Below are 24240 nucleotides of genomic sequence, written 5' to 3'. Positions count from 1 at the left end.
GGGAACCTTATGAAACGCTTTACTGAAATTCGTATACACCACATCAACAGCTTTACCGTCATCCACTTGTTCGGTTACCTTCTCAAAGAAAGCAATAAGGTTTGTGAGGCACGATCTATGCTAAAAAAAAACATGCTGACTATCCCTAATCAAATTATTCTTTCTAGATGCATATACATCCTATCTCTTTTCATTCTTCTCGGCACTTTGCGCACAACCAAATAAGGCTCAGTGATCTATAATTCCCCATAATCTATTTTCCCATTTTTTGAACAAGAGGACAATATTTGATACCTATAGTTTTCTGCCCGCCACTGTAGCCAAATTGTATTCACAGCTAACCTGCCCCATTCCAGGCAACATCCTGGTAAGTCTTTTCTGTAACCTCTCTGAAACAACCAAATCCTCTGGTGACCAGAACAGTATGCAATATTCCAAGTGTTGCATAATTAAAGTTCTATAAAACTGCAGCTTGACATATCCATCCTAATCTTCAATGCCCCTGTAAGTGAAGGCAAGCATGCCATAGGCCTTGTTTTTTTTAAAAAAGAAAATGATATCTACCTGTGCTACTCTCTTCAGAGATCTGTGGAAATCACATCGAGATCTCTATACTCCGAAGGGTTCTGCCATTCACTGTATCAGTTCCACTAGTACTTGCCCTTCCAAAACACATATAGTCACAATTGCCTGCGTTAACCTCCGTTGCAATTTTCTGCCCATACCTCCAAACGAACGAAGTCCTGCTGTATCCTCTGACAATTCTCCTTACTGTCCGCAACTCCATTGAAATTTGTGTCGTTTGTAAACTAAAAATAGACCAGCTCCGTTTTCCTCCCAAACATTTGTGCAGATTAATGTAAATCATGTTTTATTCTTACACCACAGTTAAAATATAATCAAAAGAAAAAAAAGAATTGACATAGACTTAACTCGATGAAAACACTTAATAAAATCGTATGTGTTTTATATACCATTTATCAACTGTTTCACCATCATAGCTGGCTCTTTACAGTGAGGAAATGCGTGTCTCTTCTAGTGTTATTCTCTTGCCTTCTCCCTGTAACTCTGCACATTGTTACTTTTAACATAACCGTCTAATTGTTGTTTTTTCAATAATTCGATTGAAGCTGCCGTTCTGTCACAATGAGACTGTGATTTACAGACACGCGCCACTCCCTGTGTGAAAACGACCTTACTCATCTCACTTATTTATTTACTTAATGACCTTACATCTCTGAATAATACCTCTCCATCCTTTCCCTCATGTCCACTGTTTAGACCCCTCATGACTTGGAAAGCTTCAATCAGACCAGCTTTCAGCCTTCTGTTCTACATTGATAACTGTCAAAACTTTCTAACCTACCGCCATTGCTGAAATTCCTCATACACAGTCCCATTCCCATCAATATGTTCAGCGCTGTCTCCAATCCCTTTTTGTCCCCGCTTCCCGTGATGTCTGAAACTCTGCAATAATCCAAATTCAGAATTCATTTAAAGCCGGATTTTGTTGCTAAACATCCCGAAACACGAAGCTTTGCTTTCAGTACGTGTGCCATGCTCGCGACAGTGACACCACTGGTCCATTAATTCAAGAATTCCCAACAGGTTTTCCTTTTGCCAAAAGCAGATCGGCCAATTTGGCAAAACTGAAGACAAAAAAAAGAACACGGCCCTTTTGCAGTATTGTAACCAATGATGTTTCGCACAGTGCAACCCCCAAACTGAGCCCGGACCCGAAACTCAGACTGGCTGGATAAAAGCTGTTCTTTGTGAGGGTGGATTTTACAACCTCAGAAGTCACACGGCACCAGGGTTTTAGGTTTCAGGTTGATCCGTCGTCAGGTGAAGTGAGGAGAAGCGCACAGGCACAGAATTTATTGGCAGAGAGATTGAAACATCATACTAATCGTGTGAGCGGACTATACTCAGGCTGAATAATAACTCCATCTGCGTAATCACAAATATCAGACCGTGACAGTAAATTGTCAACAGCTGAATGGCAAGTGAAGAGATGACCTAATACCCGATTAACTGAGGCAGAAGGATTCATGCAAAAAAAAAGGTGGTGCTGGAGACAAACTACATGTCTGGACTAGCATGATAAGCTGTGTGGAAACAAACTCTCTCTCTCTCTCCCTTCTTCAGACCTTTTGACTTCAACTTATAAGCATATGTTCCATTTGTACTGTTTTTCAGAGAGGTTTGCTTATTGGGACAGTTGTGTGTATCCAGAGCAGCTAATTAATTCTGGTTTGGATGGACTGAGTTCTGTAAGAGTTCGTTATTCTGTTCTTTGTGTTTCATTGCATAATTTTGTGAATAAATTCTTGTTTGTTTTAGAAACTTGTAGTCAACATCGCTAACTCACTGTGGCTAATTTTCTCTGTACACTTACCGAAACAAATTGTAATGTTATGGACTTGGCGGCCTCCTTAGGAATGTTTTGAGTGGTCCGACCTAGTCCATAACAGACTGGGGGCTCGTCACGGGATTTTAAACAGCGAGTGGCATGTGCTAATGTCTTTATGTCGGTTGTTGGCGTGTTTGGGTAGACAAAGGTTAAATTTGGCTACAGTGGCGGGCAGAAAACTATAGGTATCAAATATTGTCCTCTTGTTCAAAAAAGGGGAAAATAGATTATGGGGAATTATAGATCACTGAGCCTTATTTGGTTGTGCGCAAAGTGCCGAGAAGAATGAAAAGAGATAGGATGTATATGCATCTAGAAAGAATAATTTGATTAGGGATAGTCAGCATGTTTTTTTTTAGCATAGATTGTGCCTCACAAACCTTATTGCTTTCTTTGAGAAGGTAACCGAACAAGTGGATGACGGTAAAGCTGTTGATGTGGTGTATACGAATTTCAGTAAAGCGTTTCATAAGGTTCCCCACTGTAGGCTCTTGCAGGAAATACCGAGGTCTTGGATTGAGGGTGGTTTAGCAGCTTGGATCAGTAATTGGCTATCTGAAAGAAGAGAGAGGGTGGTGGTTGATAGGAAATGTTCAACCTGGAGTTCATATCCTAGTGGTGTACTGCAAGGATCTGTTTTGGATCCACTGCTATTTGCCATGTTTATAAATGACCTGGATAACGGCATAGAAGGACGGTTTCTTAAATCTGCTGATGACACGAAGGTCAGTGGAGTTGTGAGCAGTGCTGTTGGATGTTGCAGGGTACAGAGACCCATGTAGAAGCAGCAGAACTGGGATGATCAGTAGCAAATATAGTTTAATGCGGAAAAATGTGAGATGATTCACTTAGGAAGGAGAAACAGGAATGCAGAGTAAGATGGTAAGATGCTTGGAAGTGCTGAGTGATCTCAGTGTCCATGTATATAATCCCTGAACGTTGCCACGAAGTTTGATAAGATGGTATGGTATGTTAGGTTTTATTGATATAGGATTACGTTTCAGAGTCATGAGGTCATCTGGCAATTGTATTAAACTCTGGTGCGACATTATTTGGAGTATTGCATATAGTTCTGGTCACCATAATACAAGAAGAATTTGGAAACGTTGGAAAGGGTGCAGAGATTTACTAGGATGTTGCCTGGTATGGAAAGAATGTCTTATAAGGAAAGTCTGAGGGACTTGAGGCTGTTTTCGCTAGAGAGAAGGTTAAGTGGTGACTTAATAGAGATGTGTAAGGAAGTCAGAGGTTTCGATAGGGTGGATAGTGAAAGTCTTTTTTCCTCGCATGATGATGGCTAGCATGAGGGGACACAGCTTTAAATTGAGGGTGATTGATGTAGGACAAATGTCAGAGTTAGTTTCGTTATTGAGACGGTAGTACGGGCGTGCAACAATTGTATACTTTCTTGCCTGCAACAGTAGTAGACTTGCCAACATTAACGGCATTTAAATGGTCATTGGATCAAAATATGGGTGATAATTGAACAGTGCAAGTTAGATGGGTTTCAGGTTGGTTTCACAGGTCGGTGCAAGATCAAGGGCCATAAGGCCCTGTGCCACGCGCGCTGTAATGTTCTATTGTCAAATTGGACTGGAGCTTTGTGAGACAACACCTGGAGTATTGTATACAGTTCTGGAATCCTTACCTGAGGGAGGATATTATGGTTATGGAGGCTGTACAACAAAGGTTTACCAGACTGATTACTGTGATGGCAGGACTGATGCATTCTGACAGAAAGGATTGGTTAGAAGGACATTCACTGGGATTTAGAAGAACGAGGGAGGATCTAACAGAAACTAATAAAATTCTAGTAGATTTAACAAGGCAAATGCAGGAAGGGCTAATGCCCGAAACGTCGATTCTCCTGTTCCCTAGATGCTGCCTGACCTGCTGCGCTTCTCCAGCAACACATTTCCATCTCTGATCTCCAGCATCTGCAGACCTCATTTTCTCTTCAAAGGTTGGGATAGTAATGGCACTTCCAGTCACCAAACGTTTTCTGGAAGTGGATGGGGTGACTTTGGAAGGTTTGCAAAAGGTGAATATAACCAAGCTGCACGAATTAGCAGAGAAGCTGCAATTGTGATTGCCTGCTTCAGTGACGAAAGGAGAGATCATTACAGCAGTAGCTCAGCATAAACACTTGCTGGAGAAAACATCAGAATCCATGGATATGACAAGAATTCGACTGCAACTGAGGCAACTTAAGTTAGAGGCGAGACATAAAGGGCAGCAAAAATGGAACAGTTTGAACTATAGTGAAAAGAAGAAGAGAGGGATAAAGAGACAGCTGAGAAATAAAACAAGAGAGCTTTGGAACTTCAAAAACTGACACATAAAATTAGCATCAGCTTAAAAGGCTGGAGGTAATGGCTGAGGGTAGGAACGAGCAAGAGAGGAAGGAGGAGCAAGCCCCCGGTAGTGAGAAGCCTAATGAGAAACTGTTGAAGTATCTTCAAGCATTGCCTAAATTTGATGAGGTGGATGTGGAAGCCTTTTTTCATCTCATTTGAAAAGGTGGGTTAAAAAAGTGGAGTGTGGTCAGTGGCAATTTGGATCTTTTGATCGAAACGAAGTTTGTGGGGAGGGTTAGTGGGGTCTTCGCATCACTGTCATAGGAGATATCTGGGGAGTATGAGGAGGTGAAAACGCCATTTTAAGTGCACATGAGCTTGTACCAGAAGCCTGTATACAACGTTTCAGGAATCTGAGGAGGGACACAGGTCAAATCTACATTGAGTTTGAAAGGATCAAACAGAATACTTTCAACAGATGGTTCAGAATTTTAAAACTCGAGCTATGATATCCTCTGAGAGGAATTCAAAAATTCACTGCTTGAATTAGTGCCAACTCATGTAGAAGAGCAGAGAGTTAAAACAACAAGTTTAGCAGCTGAAGTAGCTGATGATTATGCGGTGGGTCATAAAACTCTGTTTGGCTTCCATAATCAATTTCAGAATATAAATTGCAGGAAAGAGAAATGCTCACATGGAAAGGGAAAGATATAGCTCGTTGAAAATCATAAGGATAACTTACCACACAACAGAAAAGAAACTTGAAGGGACAAAGAAGTTATAAATCTCCGAAGTTTCAATTATAATAAAGCGGGCCACTCGAAATCACGGTGTTGGTGGGCAAGGAGAAAGCCAGAGGTAGGAACATCTGTTGGATATGTAACAAAAAGCACAAAGGAAATTAGACTACTGCCTCAGCGTGCACACGACAATCAGAGGTTGATTAAGGAGGAAATGTCAGATCTGCTTAAAAAATATACATGCAAGTGTAAAGTTTATTCACATAGGCCAGGAGCAGTAAGTAAGAAGGTTACAACATTAAGGGACACAGGATCCTTTCAGTCTATAATGCTGAAGGATGAGGAGATAAATACTCCTCAGAGACTATTGCTAGAAAAGGTAATAGTAACAGGAATTCATGTGAGACAAAAAGTCCTCAGTTGTGTAAAGTGAGGCTAGAGAGTCCAGAGAAGGAGTGTAGAATTTGTATTAGGAGTACTAGACAATCTCTCACCAAATGCTTATGCTTCCTAGTCTCGTTTAAAATGTGGACGAAGGCAACTGAAGACATGAAGAATGTGTTTTTTATAGGAATTTTCCCTGACTGTGTGATAACAAGGTCACAGAGGCACAGGTTGAAGCAGGACGGATCAAACGACACAGATAAGGAAGCTAACAGAGCGTTATGCGAGAACTTGTTTGATCAGATAAGTAGCACAGAGCAGTATCAAATAGGTAAGCATGCAATCATTGTTAGCTCGGCTAAGCTGATTGAATTACAGCAGAAAAAAGAGAATGTGAAATAATTATATCAAAGGCATTTACAGAGAAAGAAAGTGAAAGCATCCCTTAGTGTTATTGCTTAACAATTTTGTCTTAGTGAGGAAACTGAGACCTTAATACATTCAAGCAGATGAGACACGGGCAAAGATTCATTAAAATGTTTTGGCAGTCCTCTATAGAAAGAAATTGCTCCCAGTGGCGCATGAGCCAGAACCTGGAGGTCATTTATGGGTGAGGAAAACACAGGCCAAAAAACAGAGAGATCTTTTTTTACTGGCCTGGAGTACACAAAGATGTAGTTGAATTCTGCCAGATGTATCATTCATGTAGCTAATCGGAAAACTAGAGGCAGTAATAAAACCTATAACTTTAATACCTATTCCAGTATTTGAGGAACCTTTCCCAAGAGTCTTGATTGATTGTATAAGTCCCCTACCTCAAACAAAAAGTGGGAACAATATTTAATAACAATAATGGATGTGTTAATTCGATTTCCAGCGGGTATCCCATTACACAACATCACAGCTTAAAGGTTTGTAGAAGAATTACTTAATGTTTTTACTCGATACGGAGTAACAATAGCAATCCAGTCAGATCAAGGATCAAACTTCACACGCAATGCATTCGACAAGGTTATGGATAACTTGAGAATAAAGCAATTCAAATCTACTACGTACTATCCAGACTCGCAGGAAGCACTACAGAGATGGCATCAAACATTATGTTGAGGACTTATTGTCATAATTATGCAGATGATTGGGGTAAGGGAATTCTGTTTGTATTTTGTTGCGATCAGAGATGCACTGAATGAATCAAACATGTTCAGTCCATTTGAATTAATGCTGGGGCATGAAGTAAGAGGACCATTAAAATTGATTAAAGAGAAAATAATAGGTCAGAATCCAGATACCATCCATTTGGACGATGTGCCAAATTTTGGAGACTTATTACATAGAGCTGGAGAGTTACTTAGACAACATTTAAAAGTATCGCAGCATGCAATGAAAGAGGAAACGGAAATCACAAATTCACAATTTTGCAATTAGGGATAAGGTACTGGTGTTACTTCCAGTAACAGGTGAATCGTTAAAAGCAAAGTTTAGTGGACCTTATGAAATCGAGAGGAAATTGAGTGAGGTGAACTACTTGAATAGGACTCCTGAGAGGATGAAATGTCACAGAGTGTTTCAGGTGAATCAACTCAAAAGGTATCTTGATAGGAAAGGAAAGCAATAGGAGAAGGTATTAATGATCACTGCACAGAAGGAAGAAACACGTTCAGAGGATTCCGGATGAGACATCCTCAAATTAAACTGGATAATGGAAAGATTGTCAAAAATTGAGATAATTTATTGAGTTGCCTTCCAAAGGAAAATCGAAATGACCTGAAAGAGTTATTGCTATCACATGGGGAGATATGGGAAAATAAATTGGGAAGTACAAATCTAATTGTGCAAGATGTGCAGACAGGAGATGCTTTTCAGATTAAGCAGAATCCTTATTGGCATAACATTCTAAATGGGGCACAATTTCAGAAGGAGATAGAGCACATGGTCCAGTACATGATGGAAGTGGGTTACAGTGAGTAGAACTCACCTACAGTCACGGTGCCAAAGCCAGATAGTACCGAACGGTCACGTGTGGACTATCTCAAATTCAACGTCGTTGCATAAACTGATGTATATCTAATTCCACAGTTGGAGGACAGTGTCGAAAAAGTGGGACAAGCAACTTACATTTAGACTTGACTAGATTCCCTATAGTGCGGAAACAGGCCCTTCGGCCCAACCTGCCGACACCAACCCTCCAAAGAGTAACCAACCCAAACACACTTCCCTCTGAGTAATGCACTGAGCACCACGGGCAATTCACCTGACCTGCACATCTTTGGATGGTAGGAGGGAACCAGAGCAACCGGAGGAAACCCGCACAAACAAGGGAAGAATGTGCAAACTCCACACAGACAGTCGCTCAAGGGGGAATCGAACCTGGGATGCTGTTACCGTGAGGCAGAGATGCTAACCACTGAGCCGGCATGCTGCCCACTTGCAGAGGGGCTACTGGCAAGTACATCTGTCTGAGAGAGCAAAAGCAATTTTGACCTTTGTAACGCCAAATGGACGATTTCAGTTCAAGGGCTTTTGACTGAAATGTCGATTACCCTGCTACTCGGATGCTGCCTGACCTGCTGTGCTTTTCCAGCACCACTCCACCCTATATCAGTTCAAAGTCATTCCACTTGGTACGAAAAATGCGCCAGTCACTTCTCAGAGACTGACGAAGAAGGTCTTTGCCGGATGACCTGACTGTGTGGTGTATATGGATGACCTAATGATTTTTAGTCACTCATGTATGGAACATCCACAGCATTTATCAGACTTCTTTGATCGACTATATAAGGCAGGCTTGATAGCAAACATAGCTAAAATTGTATTTGCCAATGTCCAAGTCACCTTCTTGGGCCATATCCTTGGACATGGACAAATGGCTCCACCGGATACAGAAATGAAAATAATTGGTGATTTTCCCACACCATTGACTAAACAACCAGTAATACGTTTTCTGGTTCTGAATGGATTTTATCGAAGGTTTGTGCTGAACTTGAGCAGTGTGGCTACGCCACTCAATGAATTGTTTAACAAAGGTCAGGATCTTTTAGTGGACAGCAGACCGTCAAAAGGCACTTGACAGCCTAAAACCTGAGTTAACCGATGCCGCAGTATTAGCCACACCTGATTGCACAAAGCCTTTCAAGGTAGTTATCAATACCAGTGATGCGGTTGTTGGTGCAGTGCTCCTGCAGGTGGATGATAAGGACTCATCGGTTATTTTTCCGGGATGCTGCATGTTCAACAACAGAAATATTCAACGGTGGAGAGGGAGTCTTTAAGGTTGGTGATGGCCTTACAACATTTCAGAGTTTATGTTGCCAGCAATGCATCTAAAACAATCGTATCCACTGATAATGACCTATTGACATTTGTTGGAAAATGTCAGATTGTTTTGATAGAGGTTGTTGTTGCAACCATTCAGTTTGGCAATTGTGCATGTGGCAGGTCATGGCAATGAAATTGGCAGGAGTGCTGCGGACTGAATTTGCATGTGGTTGTGCATTTTCACATGTTTGTGGTTAGTATAGCGTACATGTATGTTTAGATTAAAAACTGGGTTTTTGAAGGGTTAAAAATGAAGCCATATTTTGGTATTGATGGTTCATTTTCCAAAGTGGGGAGATGCAATAAAGCTGGTCATTATTTTTTCCAAAAGCTGTTGCTTTTCTCAAAGTTACTGTGTCCTTATTTCTTTTGAGAGGAGTAATAAGACACACTCGGCTCTGATCAGACTTGTTTGGTACAGAGATATATAGGGTGTTGAGAAGCTATTTTGTTTATATGTAAAAAGATGAGCATTCAGGCCAAAGTGGTCATGTTTTGCTCAGTGATTCTGCATTGTTGTATATCTCAAAGCCCACCTTGGAGGACGCTTACATGATGATCGGTGGCTGAAATGACCACTGGAGTGTCGTCCATTTGGGAGGGAACATCTCTGTCTGGCGAATGTTGTACTCCGTCCATTCATCCATTGTTGTAGTGCCTGCATGGTCTCGCCAATGTACCATAATCTGGCATCCTTGCCTGCAGCATATGAGATAGACATGTTGGCCGAGCCACGTGAGTATCTGCTGTGCACATGGTGAGTGGTATTCCCACGAGCAATGTTAGTGTCAACGTCGATGATCTGACATGACTTACAGAGGTTGCTGTGACAGGGTTGTGTGGTGTTGTTGTCGATGTTGTCCTGAAGTCTGGACAGTTTGCTGCGAACGATGGACTATTTACAGTTTAGTGATTGTTTGAAAGGGAGAAATGGTGGCGTAGGAATGACCATGGTGATGTCCTTCTTCATCTAAGTGAAAGTGAGGTAACAGTGAGGTAGAGATGGAGCTGTTCAGAAGCAGATTCTGGAGCTCGGGGTCGAGGAAGCTAAAAGTGCCACCATCAAGTCGCAAAATAAAAAGTGGGCATTCACTTATGGTTGTTATGAGATGAAAGCATATATCTCATAGTTTTGGGACGTTGGAGGAAATTAGAGAATTGCAAGGTTATGACTCTGGACAACAGTATGCAGATGGGAGAATATGAGACTGAAGGCGGCAGAAGTATTGTGAGGCAGGAGGAGTTTCCAGAGATCCAAAGGATTGTGAGGCTGAAGGATGTCACATAGATAGAGATGTTTGTGATCCAACTTGTCCATGCTGACCAGATATCCCAACATAATCCAGTCCTATTTGCCAGCACCGCACCCATATCCCTCCAAAACCTTTGTATCCATATATCCATCCAGATGCCTTTTACATGCTGCAATTTTACCAGCATCTATTACTTCTTCTGGCAGCTCATTCCATAAACACATCACCCTTTGATGACAAAGTTACCCCTTGGATGTCTTTTATATTTTTCCCCCACCCTAAATCTATTTCCTCTAGTTCTCAACTCACCCACCCCAGAAAAAGAACTCGTCCATTTCCAGCATGATGTTATAAACCACTATTCTGTCATCCCGCAGCCTCCAACCCTCCAGGGAAAACACCATATTTAGAGTTTCCCTACAGCTCAAATCCTCCAACCCTGGCAACATTCTTGTAAATCTTTTCCGAGCCTTTCATGTTTAAGAACATCATTCCGATAGAAAGGAGATCAGAATTGAACACTTTATTCAAAAAATGGGCGAATCAATGTCCTGTACAGCTCAACATGACCTCATAACTCCTATACTCAATGCTCTGACCAATAAAGAAATGCATACCAAATGCCTTCTTCACTAACCCATCTAAATAAGACTCTCCTCTCAATAAATTAGGAACCTACATTCCAAGGTCTGTTTGTTCAGCAACATTCCCCAGGACCTTAATATAAAGCATATAAGTCATGCTCGAATTCGCTTTTCCAAAATGAAGCACCTCGCACATATCCTCATTGGCCTGTTTGACCAAGATCCCTTTTTGCTCTGAAGTAAGTTTCTTCTCTGTTGGTGTCACCTGCAAACTTACTATTTCTAACTCCCATATTCACACCCAAATAAGTTATGCAAATGACAAAACGTAGAGGAAACAGCACTGATCCTTTTGGGACACCACTGGTCACAGATCTCCAGTCTGTAAAGCAACCCTCCACCATATGTTTCTGTCCTCTAACTTCGACCTAGTTATGTATTCAAATTGTTAGTTCTTCCTGTATTCCATGAGATCTAACCTTGCTGATCAGTCTGCCATGAGGGACATTATCAACCGCCTTACTGAAGTCCATATAGATCACGTCTACTGCCCTACCCTAATAAATAATTTTTGTTACTTCTTCAAAAACTCACTCAAATTCATGATACATGATTTCCCATGCACAAGGTCATGCTGACTATCGCTAATCAGCATTTGCCCTTCCAAATGCATGTAAATCATGTTCCTCAGGATTCCCTCCAAAAGCTTGGCCACCACCGATACACCAATGTCAGGATTACGGGTCTATAACACCCTGGCTTTTCCTTACTACTTTTCTTAAATGGAGAATCCTTGCTCGACTCTTAGCATATGCTTCAACATTTTGGCAGCCATTGATCAGTTTCTTAAAAAAAAGCAGTCTTCAGAATTGTGAGTGTTTATTGATTGTCTTTGATCCCTCTTTTAACATGATCATAAAGGACTGTGTGAGCCACTGAATGACCTTTCTTGCTAAAGTTTTGTCTGTGTCAATGAAATGTCTTTTTGTTGAATATCTTTTGCTGTTAGTTTATAGCCATGCATTTCAGTATGTTTGCCCTGTTATCCTTGGGTAGCACTCCTCTGATACACATATAATTTGCTTTTTTTTTCTAATTTTAGATTGTGAAGTGTGCTTGGAGTGGTTAGTATAAAACTTCATGATCCATTTGAATTCCATCTTATCACCCAAACAAACAAGGCCACTGCTCGCTAAGGAGAGAGTCACTCTTATGTAGACAAATAAGCCATCAAACAATGCTGGGGAATGCACTTCAGAGACTCCCTCACTGTGATCGATACGAGCGGCCTTGACTAATTCCACAGCACGCTACACACCATGGCTCAGCAATGCCCCAGCCCCACACAAAGTAGAGAAGGCCGTCTGCCAACTCAAGAACAACTAGCTGCTGGAGCAGGTATTGAAGTGCGGAGGCACAGAGCTCCCAGTGAAACTCTCCTGACTGCCTGACCTGGAAGGGGGAGAACATCCCAGGAGAACTCTGAGATGTTACAATCGTGAACATTTTCAAGAAAAGGAACATGTTCAACTGTGGTAAGTTCAGAGGAATCTCACTGCTGTCGACCATTGGAAAATTCATCGCCAAGATCCTGTTCACCCATCTCGTCCATGAGATTGAGCAACTCCTCCGGAATCGCACTTGGCTTCCAGCCACAGAGGGGCAGAACATTAATGATTTTTACCATGTAACAGCTGCAGGAGAAATACAGTGAAGAGAGCCTGCCCATGTACATGGCCGCCTTCGCCCTTAAAAAGTCCTTTCACCCCGTCACCAAAGAAACACTATGAATCGTCCTTCTCTGCTTTGGCTACACCATAAGGCTCTTTCCCATCCTTCGACTGTTCCACGATGACATGGAAATCATGGGAATAATAAATGGCTCCCCCAGTGAGGAATTCCCCATTTGGACTGCTGAAAGCAGGGTTGTTTTCTTGCTCTAACACTGTTGCTGACCTACCTCGCTGCACTGATTCACCTCACCACAACAAGCTGCCAGCTGGAAAGAGCCTAACCTACAGAGCCAGATGGAAAATAATCAACCTTCAGCTCCAGCAAACCCAAACCAAACTCACCCCAACTCAGTGTCATTGAGCTCTAGTATGCAGATGGTGTCTGTGTGTGCACAATATCAGAGGACATACTCCAGACCACTGTCAGCACATTTACAGGGACATAGAAGAACACGAGTCTCACCCTGAACATCCACGAGATGAAAGCCCTCCACCAACCAGGCCTGACATTACAGAGAGTATCCCCGATAATCAAGGTTCACGGGGAGACCTTGGACCTTCCAATCCTTCGGAAGTGTTCTGTTGACCAAAGCAGATATTGAGGAAGTGATCCAGCAATTCCTCCAGTGTGCTAGCAAAGCCTTCTGTTATCTGAGTGTAAGCGTGTTCAATTGCAACAGCATGAGATCCAACACCAACCCGTGGTAGTTTCCACTCCCCTGTATGGTTCTGGGACATGAACTGTCTGCAGCAGGAAATGCAAGGTGCTGGAGCAGTCCCAACAATGCTGCCTATGCAAGATTCTGTGAATCCGCTAGGAAGACAGGCACAGAGACACCAGCTCCTCCACCAGGCCAACATCCCCAGCATTGTGGCACTAACCCCACCTGATCACCTGTGATGGGCTGGTCACGTCATCTCCATTACCGATACGAGACTGCCCAAGCTGGCACTCTACTTCCAGCTCTGAAATGGCAAGCGATGGTTAGAGGAGATGCTTCAGAGATACCTCCAAGATTTCACTGGCAAAGCACAGCATTCCCACCGACTCCTGGGAATTGCTGGACCAAGACCATCTAAAGTGGAGGGTGGGCATTCGGAAGGTGTCAAGCGCAACGGGACTTGCTGTGGGGAAAATGTGGAATCCAAGAGAAAACAGTACAAGGAGCGCGCTACAATCCCAATGCCCCATCCACCCCTTCCAACGGCCACCTTTTATCCCAAGTGTAACAGAGTCTGTGGAACCCACATGGGTCTGTCCTGCCACCTACAGACTCACCCTCAGAGTGGGATGTGTCAACCTCGTCTGTGACCCAACGTAAATGAGATGATGAGACAGGAACATTAAATCCCCTCACAATTCTCCCAGCGCCTTTGTTACAAATTCCAATATTTCCCTGTCGAATGCAGTGTCTAACAATGTTATGCAGTAAAGAGGACTTAAACAGTCCTTGCAATTCTGCTTTCTGACCGTTATTATCCAGAAATTACAATGAGTTTAGGATGGGAAAGTTGGATGAGTTTAATGCATTATTGAGACAGCCACGTGGATCCGAAGATTAACCTTTGCAGTCTATTTGGGTTCAGCTGAGTATAAGCAAGCAGTAGCAATTATTAGTAGGAATACTTTTATAGGAACAAACAGTAATTGTAATGTAAATATGGTTACAATCAGGACATTGAATGCACTTGCAGCAAGGGCAGTACAGTAACTGTGTGTGACAGTCATCTCTATTCCGACTGGATAATTAATGAGTATCAGTCCTGCAATGGCTGGAATCCTGGATTGTATACGAGATGGTTTCTGTAATAGCATGTCAAGGACCCTCCACCGGAATAGAACGTAGAACATAAAATGTTATAGCGCAGTACAGGACCTTCAGATCAAATGTTGTATAATAACAAATGTCTAAAAATCTCGTTTTACATGAGTTTTCTAAGCAGAGACCCATAATGTTATACAGCATAAACTGAGTTTGAGTTAAAACCATGAGTTGTAAGAAGATAGTTAGGCCATTTGGCACACTGAGTATGCTCTGCCCTTCAATGAGATCATGGCTAATCCGGTAATCCCCAACTCTTCTTTCCCGCCTTTTCCACAAATCACTTGTTTCCTGGATTAACTAAAATCTGATCTTCTCTGCTGTAAATATAATTAATGACAATGCCTCGACAGCCCTTTGCAGTCAGGAATTCCCACTGATTCACTACCCTTTGAGTCAAGACATTCCTCGTCCTCTCCATCTTGAATGGGCGAGCCCTTCCTGTGATTTTATATCACTTGGTTACAGATTCTCACTCAAGGGAATCCAAATGAAGTGGCAAAGATAAGTTTTGACGACGACAAGTAAATTGGTGGAGTTGGGGATAATGAGGAAGGATATTAATGGTTGTAGCAAGATGTGGTTCAGCGAGAAAGATGGAGGGAGAAATGGCAAATGGAGTTTCATCTGGACACGTGAGAGATGACAGACTTTAGGATGTCAAATGCAAGAAGAAAGTTAGGATGGTGAGGGACATTGATATTCACAAAAATCTTGGTGCAAAGCCGTAACTCCCTGAAAAAGGCAACAGAAATGGATAAGATGGGAAAGAAAGCAAACGGATCACTTACATTCATAAACCACAACATTGAGTATCGACGTTTGCATGTGATGTTGAAATTGTATGAAACTTTTATTGGCCACATTTGGAAGTACTGTGTGCAATTCTCATCGCCACACAATGGGAAGGATGAAGAGGATTTGGAAAGGGTGACATAGAGGTTAGTCAGAACTTTATCAGTGTTTTACGTGTGTGTTAGGTATAATGGCAAAAGGGATAAAGTTGGATTGCTTTGCGAGAGTGCCAGATGCTGACAGGCGACCAGGTACATGAATATAAATTAGGAGAGGCATATATAATGTGGATCGTCGGAATTTATTTTCCAATGAGCAAAGCTCAAATACTAGAGTGCATAGTTTTAAGATAAGAAAGATAAACTTTAAACGAGGTGTGTGATGCAAATCTTTTTTTATACACTGAGCGGATGGAATCAGAAACGTGAGCAAAGTTTTGAAGAGTTATTTATACAGAAACATGAACAGGCAGAGAATAGAGGGATTGGACCATATGCAGACAGATGATATTAGTTTATACTGCCATTATGCTCAGCCCAGCTCTGGTGGGCCTATTCCTAACTTCACAGCACCTACCCTGTCAATCTCCCCCTCAGAATATCTCATTAAATTTCTCTCTAGTTCTTCTCTACTGAAAGTCGTTTGAACTCCATCTACTCCACCACTGCTCATTAGAAAATCTTCCATTCCCGGGATCGGCCGGGATACAGTAAATGACACCTCTATCCACACCCCATTCACCTATTTTTCTCTTGGCAACCTTCTCCCGCAGCTCCACCCCCCACCTGCATTTATCTCTCCACTCTGGAGGCTTCCTGCCTCTATTCCTGATGAAGGGGTTTTGCCTGAAACGTCTATTTTCCTGCTCCTCGGATACTCCCTGACCTGCTGTGCTTTTCCAGCACCACTCTAATCTAGACTCTGTTCGGGGAATGGGTCTGGTTTGGATTTCTCTTCAGAGTGTTAGTGTGGACTTGTTGGGCCAAATGCCCTGATTCCACATTATATGGATTCTATGAAGGTAGCCATTAAGGAACTGAAGAATGGGTTTAGAAGAGCTAGATTAGGGCATGAAAAAGCTTTAGTGCATAGGATAAAGGAAAAACGTAAGGCGTTCCACACTTATGTGAGGATGGCCAGAGTGAAGGTAGGGCCGATCAGGAATAGTGGAAAGAACTTGTGCCTGGGGTCGAAAGAGATAGCGTAGGTCCTGAATGAATATTTTGCTTCAGTATTCACTACCAAGAGGGATATTGTCATTTTAGAGGACAGTCTGAAACAAGCTGATATACATGAAGAGGTTGATGTTAAGGAGGAGGATGTGCTGAAAATTTTGATAAACGTAATATTACCTCACTCCCGTGGGCCAGACGAGATATTTCCAAGGTTACTACAGGAAGCGAGGGAAGAGATTGCTGTGTCTTTGATGATTATCCTTGAGTCCTCACTGTCCAGAGAGGGTACAGAGGAGACCTGTCAGGATGCTGCCTGAACTCCAGATCATGTCTCATGAAGACAATTGTGGGAGCGAAGGCTTTTCTCGTTGGAGTGAAGATGGCTGAGTGACAACTGAATAGAGGTGAACTAGATGATGAGTGGCATAGATGGAGTGAATGGCCAGAGACCTTTCTCCTATGGTATAAATGGCTATCACAAGGACGCATAATTTTATGGTGATTGGAGAAGGTTAAGGAGAGTTTTCAGAGGTAGGTTCTTTACACAGAGTGATGGGCGCATGGAATGCACTGGTAGCGGTGATAGAAGAGTCAGATATATCAGGTAAATGTAATAACACATGGATAGGCATTTGAGAGATAATAAAATGAAGGGTATGTAGGCTGGTTTAATCTTAGAGCAGGGTAAAACATTGGCCAGAAATCAAGGGCTGAAAGACATGTGCTGTATTATTCTATGTTCTATGGTAGACTGCGTAATATGATGAGAAGAATGTAAAACGATACGGCATCCAGGAAGAGTTGGTCAACTGGATATGAAATTGCCTTGATGGTAGGAGACAGAGGTGGTGAGAGATATTTTGTTTTTTTTCTGATGGAGGCATGTGGCCAGCCGTGTAGTCGGTCCACTATTGTTTTTCATTTGGATAAATGGTTTGAATGGGAGTATTGGTTTGCTGGTAAGTACGTGTTTTTTTTGGTGACACTGAAATTGGTGATATAGTGGGCAGTGAAGGTTATCTATTTTACAACAGGATTAACAGTATTATTGGAATAGTGGGCTGTGAAATAGAATGGAGTTGAAGTAAATAAATGTGAGGTGTTAAATTTTGGTAAGACCAACCAGAGCGGGTCTTTTACAGTTAATATTCGGGACATGGGTAGCGTTGTCAGTCAGACACCACGGAGTGCAGGTACACATTTCTTTGACAATAGTGTCACAGGTAGCCACGCTGGTAAAGTAGGCGTTTGGGCCGCTTGCCTTCATTGGTCAGAGCATTGTGAATATCGGTTGGGATGTCTAGTTGTAGCTGGACAAGACTTTGGTGAGGCCACCATAAAATCATTTCTATCAGTAGGAAGAACTCATCTGGTTCACTTACCTCCGTTAAGCATTGACATCTGATATTCTAACCTTGTCTGGTCTACATGTGACTCGAGACCCACAGCAACATGGCTGACTCTGAGATGCCCTCTGCGCAATTAGGAGTGGGACAAAAAGTACTGGCCCAATCAGTGACACTACATCTCATGGATTAATGGATAAATAAAACTATCTGTGTCCCTCCCTACATCTGCAAACACCTCCAGGTGCAGCAATTCGCAATGGCTTTGTAACACCGTTCAGGTCCTGACCACTCTCTGTGACATGCTCAGCACCTCCAGAACCTTCAATGCTCCCCGTTCCTATCATCTCACTAAATCCTCACAATGATCCCCCTGCCCACTGTCCTTCTCCTGCTAGGAGACAATTTGCAATCGCTTTAACTCTGCTAATACACCCTCTCTCTTCAGAATTATTAATTCTTCTGGTGATTTTCCCAGCCTCATAATCTAACATAAAGTATTTTGTCCTGAGTGAGGGACGGGCGGAAATTTCTTGCTGAAGTTTTATCTGGTTCAATTAAATTTTCTTTTGTTGAGTATTTTAAACTGTTCCTTCAGTTTGGATGAAGCCGTTTTTATCAGGTATGTTCAGGAGGGTTTCCTAACTGAGTATGTGGACAGACCGACGAGGGGATTTGGATTTTGGATTTGGTGCTCTGCAACGAGCCAGGACAGGTGTCAGATCTCGCAGTGGGAGAGCACTTTGGTGAAAGTGTCCAGCAATAAAGTTTCAACTTTGATCTCCAGCATCTGCAGACCTTACTTTCTGCCTCACATTTAACACAGCCGAGGAGAGTGAAAGGAGCAGTTACCAAGGGAAGATATTTAATTGGGGAAAAGGAAATTATGACGCTATCAGACAGGAGTTGAGAAGTACAGACTGGGAGCAATTGTTCCACAGAAAGGGCATAGCAGACATGTGGAGACTATTAAGGAGCTGTTGTTGCGAGTGATGCACAAATTTGTTCCTCTGAGACAGGGACGAAAGGATAAAGTTAAGGAACCTTGGATGACGAGAACAGAGGAACTTCTCGTCAAAAGGATGGAAGCAGCTTACGTAAGGTGGAGGAAGCAAGGATCGAGCACAGCTTTAGAGGATTACAGGCTAGCTAGAAAGGAGCTCAGAATTGGACTAAGGAGAGCCAGGAGGGGGCATGAAAAAGGCTTGGCAAGAAGGATTAGGGACAACCCAAAGACATTTTACTTATATGTGAGGAATAAGAGAATGATCATGGAGAAGGTAGGGCTGATCAGGAATCAGCCCTACCTTCTCCATAGGGAACTTGTGCGTGAAATCTGAGCAGATACGGGAAGCCCTAAATGAGATTTTCGCTTCGGTTTTTACCAAGGAGAGGGAACTTGTTGTAAATGAAAACTTAGAGGAGCTGGGATGCAGTCTTGACCAGATCAGGATTGATGAAGTTGATGTGCTATAAATTTTACAAAACATTAAGATTGATAAGCCTCCAGGGCCAGAAAAGATTTATCCTAGGCTGCTCTAGGAAGCGAGAGAGGAGGTTGCTGAGCCGCTGGCGAGGATATTTGCGAACTCATTCGCCACAGGAGTCGTACCAGAGGATTGGAAGAGGGTGGATGTTCCTCTTTTCAAGAAGGGTTATAGGGAAATCCCTGGCAATGGATTAGAGTGGTACTGGAAAGGTACAGAGATCAGGCATATTCGAGGTTTCGGGCAAAAGCCATTCATCAGGAATAGAGGTAGGAAGACTGCAGGGTGGAGAGATAAATGAGAGGGTGGCAGGAGTGGGGAGAAAGTAGCATAGAGAACAATAGGTGAATGGGGGTGGGGATGGAAATGATAGGTCAGAGAGGATTGTGGGGGAAGGCAGGAAAGAGAACAGTGGGTGAATTGGGGTGGGGATGAAGATGATAGTTCGGAGAGGAGCGGGAGTGGATAGGTGGAATGGATGATAGGCAGGTAGGACAGGTCATGGGGATGGTGCTGAGCTGGAATGTCAGAACCGGTCTAAAGTGGGGGTGGGGAAATTAGGAAACTGGTGAAGTCCACATTGATGCCCTGGGGTTGAAGTGTTCCAAGGAGGAAGATGAGGTGTTCTTCCTGGTAAGGGAGTGGCGGTGAAGGAGGCCCAGGTCCTACATGCCCTCGGCAGAGTGGGAAGGGGTAGTTGAAATGTTGGGCCACAGGGCGGTGGGGTTCATTGGTGCAAGTATCCCGGAGATGTTCCCTAAAGCGCTCTGCGAGGAGGCGTCCAGTCGCCCCAATGTAGAGGAGGTCGCAGCAGGAGCAAAGGATACAATAAATTATATTGGTAGATGTGCATGTAAAAGTTTGATGGGAATGGAAGGCTCTTTTGGCATCTTGGATGGAGGTGAGGGAGGAGGTGTGGGTGGAGGATTTGCAATTACTGCAGTGACAGGCGTAGGTGTCAGAAAGGGAGGGTGGGTTTTTGGGGTGGGTGGGGCGTGGACCTGACCAGGTGGTCACGGAGGGAACAGTCTTTGTGGAAAGTGTAAAGGGGAGGAGAGGGAAATATTTCGCTGGTGGTGGAATCCGGTTGGAGGTAGAAGAAATATCAGTGGATGATGCGGTTTATTCGACGGTTGGTAGGGTGGAAGGTGTGCACCGGAAGTTCTGTCCTTTTTATGGTTAGAAGGGTGGGGTTCGAGGGCGGAGATGCGGGGTGTGGATGAGATACATTGCAGTGCATCTTTAACCACCTGGGAAGGGAAATTATGGTCTCTAAAGGTGGTGGAGGCGGAGGAATTGGGAATACGGGATGGAAGTTTGGCAGGAGGTATGGTGGGAAGAGGTGTAATCCAGGTACCTGTGGGAGTCGTTGCGCTTTTTAAAAAAGTCAGTTGTCAAGTCAGTCGTCATTAATGGAAATGGAGAGGCCCAGGAAGGGGAGGGAGATGTCAGAGATGGTCCTGGTGAATTTGAGGTCGGGGTGGAATGCGTTGATGAAGTTGATGAATTGCTCAACCTCCTCATGGGAGCACAAGATGGCGCCGATGAAGTCATTGATGGAGCGGAGGAAGAGGTGGGGTGTGGTGCCGGTGTAACTACGGAAGATAGAGTGTTCTACATAGCCAACAAAGAGACAGGCATGGCTGGGGCCCATACGGACGCCCATGGCTACCTCTTTGGTCCGGAGGAAGTGGGAGTATTCGAAGGAGAAATTGTTAAGGGTGAGGACCAGTTCAGCCAAACAAATGAGAGTGTCAGTGGAAGGGTACTGTTGGGGACGCCGAGCGGGGAAGAAACGGAGGGCTTGGAGGCCCTGGTCATGGCGGATAGAGGAGTAGAGGGATTGGATATCCATGATGCAGATGAGGCGTTGCTGGCCCGGGAAATGAGGTGGGAGGTGGAGGGCGTGGGTTGTATCTCGAAAGTATGTGTGGAGTTCCTGGACTAGGGGAGATAAGACAGTGTCGGGGTAGGATGACATGACTTCGGTATGGCAGGAGCATGCTGAGACAATGGGTAAACCAGGGTGGTCAGGCTTGTGGATCTTGGGAAGAAGGTAGAATCGGGTGGTGCAGGGTTCCCGGGCTATGATGATGGAAGCCGTGCGTGGGAGATCTCCCGAGGTGATGAGGTCTTGTATGGTCTGCGAGATAATAGTTTGGTGATGGGGGTGATGTCATGGTCCGGGGGAAGTAGGTAGATGTGTCTTCGAGTTGGCGTCTGGCTTCAGTGGTGAAGAGGTCAGTGCGCCAAACTACCACTGTACCCTGTTTATCTGCTGGCTGGATGGTGAGTTTAGGAATTGAGCAGAGAGAGTGGAGGGCTGCGCGTTGAGAGGGTGAAAGGTTGGAGTGGGTGAGGAGGGTAGACAGTTTTGGCGGTTAATGTCTCGGCAGCAGTTGGAAATGAAGAGATCGAGTGTTGGTAATAGGCCAGCATGGCGTGTCCAGGTGGATAGAGTGAGTTGGAGGCGGGTGAAGGGATCTGAGGAACGAGGGCGGGAGTCCTTATTGTAAAGGTAAGCTCAGAGGTTGAGGCGGCGGAAGAAGTGTTCGATGTCACGGCGAGTATTACATTTATTGATGCATGGGGCCCACCTCATGTCCCCACGAGGAGTTTGAGCAATTCATCAACTTCACCAACACATTCCACCCCGACCTTAAATTCACCTGGACACACTCTGACACAACCCTCCCCCCTCAATCTCAATTAATGACGACCGACTTGACCCTGACATTTTTTACAAAACCACGGATTTCCACAGCTAGCTGGATAACACCTCTTCCCACCATATAATAGAACATAGAACAGTACAGCACAGAACAGGTCCTTCAGCCCGTGATGTTGTGCCGACCATTGATCCTCATGTAAGGTAAACCTAATGTATGCACCCTCAAATTTCTGTGACCATATGCATGTCCAGCGGTCTCTTAAATATCCACAATGACCTGGCTTCCACAACTGCTGTTGGCAGCGCATTCCATGCTCTCACAAATCTCTGTGTAAAGAACCCGCCTCTGACATCCCCTCCATACTTTCTGCGAAACAGTTTAAATGTTAACATGTTAACAATTTCTGCACTGGGAAAAAGTCTCTGACTATCAATTGTCTCTCATTATCTTGTACACCTCAATTAGGTTCCCTCTCTTCCTTCTTTTTCAAAGGAAAAGTCCGAGTTCAGTAAGATAAGCCCTCCATTCCAGGCAGCATCCTGGTAAACCTCCTCTGAACCCTCTCCAAAGCATACACATCTTTCCTACATTAGGATGACCTGAACTGGATACAGTATTCCAAGTGCAGTCTAACCAAAGTTTTATAGAGATGCAACAAGATCTCACGTCTCTTAAACTCAATCCCCCATATGCTTTCTTAACAATCCTGTCCACTTGGGTGGCAATTTTAATGGATCTATGTACCTGCACACCAAGATCCCGTTGTTCCTCCTGCCTTTAATCCTGTACTCAACTTTCAAGTTCGACCTTCTAAAATGCATCACCTCGCATTTATCCAGGTTGAACACCATCTACCACCTCTCAGCCCATCTCTACATCCTGTCAATGTCACGCTGCAGCCTACAACAGTCCTCTATACTGTCAATGACACCTCCAACGTTTGTGCCGTCTGCAAACTTGCTAACCCATCCTTCAATCTCCTCATCCAAGTCATTTATAAAACTTACAAAGAGTAGAGGCCGAAGAACAGAATACTTCCAGGCAGAATACTTTCCTTCCACTACCACTCGCAGTTTCTTTCGAACAGCCAATTTTGTATCCACACAGCTCAATTTCCCTGTATCCCATTCCTCTTGACCTTCTGAATGAGCCTATCATGGGGAATCTTATCAACTGCCTTACTGAAGTCCACATACATCACATCCACCGCTCGACCCTCATCACCTTGTCTAGTAACATCCACAAAGAACTCAATAAGGTTTGTGAGGCATGACCTGCCCCTCACAAAGCCATGCTGACTGCATTTAATCAAGCCATGCTCTTCCAGATGGTCATAAATCATATTCCTCAGAATTCTTTCTTACACCTTGCAGACGACAGACGTGAGACTGACTGGTCTGTAATTGCCGAGGATTTACCTATTTCCTTTTTTGAAGAGAGGAATTACATTTGCCTCCCTCCAGTCCTCAGGTACGACTCTGGTGGAGAGCGAGGATGCAAAGATCTTTGCAAGTGGTGAAGCAATCACATTTCTCGTTTCCCAAAGCAGCTGAGGACAAATCTGATCTGGCCCTGGCGACTTAATGTTTGCCAAATTTTTCAGCACATCAGCTCCTCAATCTCTATCCGTTCCAGCATGCTGACCTGCTCCACAATGGTTTCATTTACTACAAGGTCCTTTTCTTTAGTAAAGACAGAAGGAAAAAAACTCATTTAGGGCTCCCCTACCTCCTCAGACTCTATACACAATTTCCCTATGCTATCCCTGATCGGCCCTACTATTTCTTTGATCATTCTCTTATTCCTCACATACGTGTAAAATGCCTTTGGATTCTCCCTAATCATTCCTGCCAAGCCTTTTTCGTGTCCTCTCCTGGCTCTCCTCAGACCATTTTTGAGCTCCTTCCTTGCCTGCCTGTCATCCTCTAGAGCTGAGCAAGTCCCTTGCTTCCTCCACCTTATGTACATAGAACATAGAACATAGAAGAATACAGCGCAGTACAGGCCCTTCGGCCCTCGATGTTGCGCCGATCCAAGCCCACCTAAACTACACTAGCCCACTATCCTCCATATGCCTATCCAATGCCCGCTTAAATGCCCATAATGAGGGAGAGTCCACCACTGCTACTGGCAGGGCATTCCATGAACTCACGACTCGCTGAGTAAAGAACCTACCCCTAACATCTGTCCTATACCTACCCCCCCTTAATTTAAAGCTATGCC

At 43.7% G+C, this 24240-nt stretch overlaps 1 protein-coding gene across 8 annotated transcripts in view; it reads right to left on the bottom strand.

The window, feature by feature from the left end:
- Positions 1-24240, bottom strand: part of LOC122544099 (probable G-protein coupled receptor 139) — a 91838-nt gene that overhangs the window by 20207 nt on the left and 47391 nt on the right. For 5 of the 8 annotated variants that reach the window (XM_043683129.1, XM_043683121.1, XM_043683124.1 and 2 more), the window contains one exon: positions 5453-5578. The exons of 2 other annotated variants lie outside the window; for them this stretch is intronic. The gene's annotated coding sequence lies outside the window, so the exon portion shown is untranslated. Of the gene's footprint in view, positions 1-1366; positions 2134-5452; positions 5579-24240 lie in introns of those variants that run through there. One more of the 8 variants, XM_043683128.1, reaches the window with a different exon arrangement.

Source organism: Chiloscyllium plagiosum, chromosome 46 (assembly GCF_004010195.1).
Source record: "Chiloscyllium plagiosum isolate BGI_BamShark_2017 chromosome 46, ASM401019v2, whole genome shotgun sequence".
Classification (NCBI taxonomy): Eukaryota; Metazoa; Chordata; class Chondrichthyes; order Orectolobiformes; family Hemiscylliidae; genus Chiloscyllium; species Chiloscyllium plagiosum.
Note: the sequence above shows the minus strand (reverse complement) of the source record. Positions and strands in the feature narration are given on the sequence as shown.